General features: G+C 48.7%; 1 protein-coding gene across 2 annotated transcripts in view; it reads left to right on the top strand.

Moving 5' to 3' along the window:
• The first annotated feature begins 286 nt into the window (after positions 1-286).
• The window catches only part of Cemip2 (cell migration inducing hyaluronidase 2), an 81,903-nt gene continuing 76,189 nt past the window's right edge, over positions 287-6,000 (top strand). Inside the window, exon 1 of one of the 2 annotated variants that reach the window (XM_041661384.1) lies at positions 287-699. The gene's annotated coding sequence lies outside the window, so the exon portion shown is untranslated. The remainder of the gene's footprint in view (positions 700-6,000) is intronic. The other variant, XM_041661383.1, reaches the window with a different exon arrangement.

The following is a 6,000-nucleotide window of genomic DNA, read 5'->3' as shown; positions in this document are numbered from 1 at the left end:
CCCAGCCGGTTTCCTCGAATGCCCAGGTAGTCGTCTGCAGTCAAGCCCAGGGCGCTGCTTGGTAGCCCTGGCCGCCGGCAGTGCCAGCAGGAGCTCTTCCCCGCTGGAGGCTGCGGGAGGCGCTGAACCTTCGTGTGTTGCTTGAGGTGGGAGGAGCCTCCGCAGGCTCCGTCCCGCCCACAAAGCCCCACCTACCACCTTAGGCCCCGCCTCTACGCCCGCCTCCCTAAACTCCCGGCCCCCTGCCCAATCCGCAGCACTCTCGGCCCAGCGGAGCCGGCGCTTGTGTGGCCGGTGGCGGCCGAGGGGGACCCTAGCGAGCCGCTTTGCCCGCCGACCGGGGACCTGCGCGGCTCGGGAACGCGCCCTGTCGCTATTGTCTCAGGGCCGCACGGGCTCGCGCCGGCTGGACGACGATTCCCCTCCTCTTCCTCCGGGAGGGAAGGATCCCAGAGCGCCAAGCCGGGCTGGCTGGAGGAGGTGGCCGCGGAGGCGGAGGGAGGAGCGTTACTCTCCGGTCGCCACTGCTTCTCCTTCGGCGGAGGCTGCGGCTGCCGCTGGCTTCAAAAAGGCGGCGGGTCCCTGGTTCCTGGCCATGGAGAGGAGATCCGCACGCGGGGACACCGGGAGCTCCTTTCCTGCTCCTCGGGCTACCGCGTAGACACCTGAGTAGACCGACGCCTGGAGGGGGAGGGGAAGGTAAGGTTCTACCGGTCGCAGGTCTCCAGCCCCGCCTCCTTGGCGGTCCCCGGGGTCTGGAGGGCACGGACCCCGCTAGTGCACCTTGGCATCCTGGAGGCCTGGCCGTCCGTGCTCTGGCGTTTTTTGCGGAGAAGCACAACGTCCCCGTGGGTCCCGGCGTCCGCCTTCGCCGGCGCCTCCCCGCCGGGGTTGTCCGCACGCACCCGGAGACTCAACCTTCTTCCACGAAAAAGGGTCCTTGGGAAACGGAGCGTGATCCCTTTTTCGCTCACTTTGAGTTCCCGGAGAGGGTAACAATGGCTGTTTTAAAGTCGGTGTGAACAGCACTAAACTTTCTGGAAAGGCTGCGTGGGGGATGCGGACTGCAGTGAAAGATTGGTGGTGGAATGTGCATTGTGGAGTCTCGGGCGTCCGCGAGCGCGCGCGCTTCTGTAAAGTTTGTGGGGGAGCTTTGTCTCCTAGTCCCCCGCGTTAGTGTGACCCTGATCCTTGTGGGAAAGCGAGGCTTCAGAATCTGGGCATCTTTAAAGCTGGGGACCAGTTTTAGCACAGGACCCCACCCCACCCCCAACACTTCCCCACAGGTCCTGGCAAAGAACCGGGCTCTCACTGTGAGTGCCCTGAGGGGCTGTACTTAGTACTAATTACTACCCCTCTTCCCCCCTCCCCCCAGCAATAAAACTAAGGTCCTGACTCGCCAGTGAAGGTTGGTGTTTGTCACCAGACCTCTCTCTCTGAAGCGGAAACACCTCACTTAAATCCTCCGCTTAAGGCTAGGGAAGCCGACTTTGATATACGTCTCCTTCCATCAGCAGTTGGGGTTAAAGAGAGTGCCTAATATATAAGAACTTCCACTGGGCTCCGCTCACTGACTTGGACTCCCCTGTGCCAGTGATGAAATGTGGTGCTGCATGGTCGAACATGTTGAAGGTGGGCGGATGTCTTGAGAGCTTTTACCAGTAAAAAAAAAAAAGAAAGAAAGAAAGAAAAAGAGGGAGAGGAGGTGGGAGAGAGGTTCCATCCGAGCTGAGGGAGGCCTGTAACCACTGTAACCAGGTATATATGCCGGAACAGGTTTCTAAATCCACATACATATAAATTAAACATACCCTTAGAGATTAAGGAAACTGGAGCCCTCAGCACTTGTCAGGGAGTCCTAATCTGGTGTGCCCCTCATTATCTATGGAAGGGTTCTTTTAAGTTTGTATTTCTGGAGAAAGCAGAATCTGCACCCGGCATGCTGTTCTTTTGGTAAAGAGAGGACAGCTTGCCATGGTGCCCTCTCCTGTCTTTGAAATAGCTCACCTTAATTACTATGGTCAAAGGAGGTGGTGGGTTGGGGCTGGAACTTTGTCTTCTGACTTTAAATTCTGTCTGTCCCTTACTGTTTATCTTATTTTTTGTCCTCACAGGACAGAGAATTAAGGTTAGAAGTGAATTTGATCCATCACCTGTTCTCTCTCTGAGAAGTGTGGTGAGTGTGTACATCTGCGTGTTTGTGTATGCAAGACATGAGGATAGAAATTCTTCGTTGGGCTCCTGTGAAGTTCTGTGCAGTACTGGTCCCATGGCTAGTTGCTTGAGGACGGTCTCCTTTCTTTATCTAACCTCTCACTAGTGGATTTCCTGAAGCATTAGAATCGCAGAAAAGCGAAGTGTGGCAGCACCTCAGTTCCACTCTAGAAGGCACAGCCATGCCTCTCCTCATAGCTGCCAGGAAAATGGGCGCAAAGCTAAGTGGGCTTGTGGGCCATTATGAAATTGAAAGGATACCGCTTACTAGTTGTGCGCCTCCAGGCAAGCTTCTGAAATTGAGAGATGAGCCAGAGCCACATTTCAGAGAGAGAAAACCAAAATCACTGTTGAATTTATAGTTTGACAGCCACGTTTTTAAATTTCTACACATTATAAGGTGCGCTGAAACAGTTTAGTAGTCTCCCCAGCTGCCATGGATCCATTAACCGAATACTTACAAATCGCTCATCATGTGCCGGACATTCTGGAAGGACTCTCAGCATGCTCTGTGGCACTTTCTGTTAGTGGGAGAGGGAAGTGAAGGAGTGGCTGGCTGCAGATGGGGAAGCCAGGGGCAGGAGATTCCTGTGTGCTTTCCATTGAAGACGAGGAAGACTGAAGCCGAAGAAATGAGCGTAACTGGGGACCAAGAACACTAAGATCTCCCCAGCGTTGAGTGGGGACCCACTGTGCCTAAGCTTTTGGGGGACAAAGGAAGTGCCTCCTGGAGGCTGGGCAGTGGAACAGTTTCTGAAACAACTATTTGTTAAATCAGACAGAATACTAGGGACCGAAAATTGGCTTAAGAAGTGCCACCTTTGTCTATGTTTTTGAAACAGGGTCCCCCTATAGCCTAGGCTGGCCTCTCATTGCTCAGTCACCATGACTGCCCTGGGGTTACTGGCTTGTCATCACACCCAGCAAAATTGAAGGTGGGAAGTCAGGCAAGGTTTGCTTTGAAAGAAGACTTTGGCAGTTGGTAACAATTTACCACTGGGCAAATCCCTAAATTTCTTCATCTATGAGATAAGTTTTAAAATGCTTGTTGAGTATAATGGAGTCAATTAAATTTGCAGTTGATATGCAAATTACTGAATTAACACTGCCCATCCAATGGTACTTTATTCTGTAGTTTTAAACAAGCTACAAATAAATGAAAATTATGGCTTAATGAAACTGGCCTCGGCCGTAGGTTTTCTGTTTATTGACTCTTTCCAGAATGGAAGCAGGTGTTCGTGCCTGGCTGCTGTCCTGTGATGTACCTCCCCTGCCAAGGCGTCTGCCCCTCCCACTCACCGAAAAAATTTGCTGGCTTTGGCTTGTGAGCATTGATGAGAGGGAGGGGCTGTCTGGTCCAGGGCATCACTCAAGAGGGCCTGTCTGAGTTTGTCTCCCAAGGCAGCTCTCTCTGAGCCACTGTCTCAACAAGGTCAACATATGCCTAGGGTGGGGGTGGGGCAGCTGTGTTTCTGAGACTATGAAAATCACTCTTATTTTCTCCATCTGTAAAGAGGTATCATTTTCTACCAGACTGTTAAGTGCTCTCCTAAAAGCTGCTGTTGTCGGGGTGAAATGTGAAACTGTGGGTGCTACTGGCTTTAGTTCTCCTCTGGAGATGGGTCAGCTGACATTTTGTAAATTGCTTTTGATGGAAACCCAGACTCAGATGTTTAAAGCTTAGTGTGGCTCTTTTGGGTGACGTGAAGGGGAGCCAGGGCGTCAGACACTGCTGTACTTGCTGAATCCCGGCCTGTGGTTCCAGGGGTCTTAAAACGAATGATAAAGCAAGGAAGTGGAGACCCAAGAGGCTCACTAATTGGTAAGGTCATGTAGTAAATTGATGGCTGAGCAGGGACAAGAACTCCTTTGTTCTTATTTCCAGACAGTAATTTTCCCCACCTCGCCTAGTTATTCTTTTAGTTCATTTTGCCTTTGTTGGCAATTAGTTATTTTAGTGTTTAAGTAGTTTTCACTTGGGCTTAGAAACCCATTGTATTTAATTTAAAAGGTAGATTCATGTCTTTTCATCTCTTATTTATCCATGTAGTACAGTGTTATTTGATAAATAAGGAACTCGAAATGTTAGCTTTACTTGCATTTTCTGTAAACAGGATGCAAATTTGCAATATTGTAGAAGTGCGCTTTTTTTTTTTCCCTAGGAAGCAAGTTCCTGGAAACATTTTTTTTTTTGACTCACAGGATAAAAGCATGCTAGGGATAGTGTGTGTGTGTGTGTGTGTGTGTGTATGTGTGTGTTTCCTCTTGCTCATTTTGAGAGCCTTTAACGCTGTTTGTCAAGAACCAGCAAATATTGCATTTTTACAGTAGGTAAGGAATATGACATCAGATAGATAAAGGAGGCATGGGGTCTTTAGTAAAATGTTGTCTTTAAAACAGTGAAACACCCAGAAACTGTAATTACTGTCTCCTTACAAATTAGTCCTTTAATCTATGAGACAAATCTGTTTTGAAATTCCCTCTGTAGACAGATTTGTCTTTTCAAGGCGGAAAATGGTTGACTTTTTTACATGAGGCGCACCAAGACTGTTTCTTTGTTTGAACAGTAAGCAAAAGTAAAGTTGTATTTAGTAAGAACTTTTGGTATTGTTTGCTTGTTTGAGGGAGTGTCTCAAGTAGTTCAGGCTGGCCTTGAACTTGTCATCTGAAGAAGGATGACCTTGAACTCTACGTCTGTCTCCTGCTTGTCACACTGCCGCGTGGATGAGAATCTTACAAGTTGCAGAGGAGAGATGGTGGTCTTTAGTGCATTCCAGTAGTTTTAGCACTGTGTAGAAATGCTCTTGGAGAATTGCAGTTTAAGACGATTCTTATTAAGCCACTAAGAAAGGAATAGTTTCCACTGCACTACAAACTAGGTGTCCTTTTGGTCACGTGTGGAAACTGAGTCTCTTGAGTGAACCAGTTACTGATTTGGAAGCTTTCCCGTAGTTATTGGCTTTCATTCTGGAGCCTGGAAGCCTTCAGCATTATAATGGTTTTGACTATTGGTTCCAATACTCTTTCCTAAAGAATGAATAGTTTGGCAAGTGTGAGTCAGTAGCAGAAAAAAAAAAAATGCCTATATCCCATTTCAGTATAAGTGAGAAAAATTCACTGTGGGCGTCTTTTCTTTTGAAAAGGCCACTACAATAAAACCAACTTTCTTGACTGACTATGAAGCCCCCACATGAAGCTTAAAAGGTTATACTTGTGAAGGGAAAGTTGTGGCTTTAATTGCTCAATGGGAATGCGTTCATGACCACTCACAGCCACCGGGTGGCATGATCAAATAGAAATAAAGGCTCTTAGCAGTGAGGAACTAGTTCCTTGAAAGGGAAGGGGACAGGAAGCCTTTTCTGCAAGGTTTATGGCATCCTCTCACTTACTAGGGGCGGCTGTTGACTACCTAGCCAGGGTCTGACCTTCAGCCATTTTCACCAAGGCCAGCCAGTAACTAACTTTTCCGAGTTGCCCAGTTACCACATTGTCTTATCTTGACCTGGAACCTTCTAGTCTTTTTCATTTTTGTTGCTGTTGTTATTGAATCTGGGACACCTAAGCAGGCCATGCTTCTTAGATTTTCATCCCTCCCTTGTTTAGCTGCACAAAGTCAGACCACCATCTTGGTCATGGGAGGAGCAACTGCAGTACCAGGCATGTTTAGTCATGGAGAATACCAGGGCAATTGCTGACAAGGTGGAATATGCCCACATTGCTTGGCTGAGGTTTCACATGCTCTGGGAGAAGATGGAGCATGATTTGTAGTCTGGCTTGGAACTCACC

This window comes from Microtus oregoni, unplaced genomic scaffold (assembly GCF_018167655.1).
Source record: "Microtus oregoni isolate MIOR12 unplaced genomic scaffold, Mior012 000012F_ref0000307, whole genome shotgun sequence".
In the NCBI taxonomy this organism is placed as follows: domain Eukaryota; kingdom Metazoa; phylum Chordata; class Mammalia; order Rodentia; family Cricetidae; genus Microtus; species Microtus oregoni.
The sequence above is the reverse complement of the archived record's forward strand: the minus strand, read 5'-3'. Positions and strand labels throughout refer to the sequence as shown.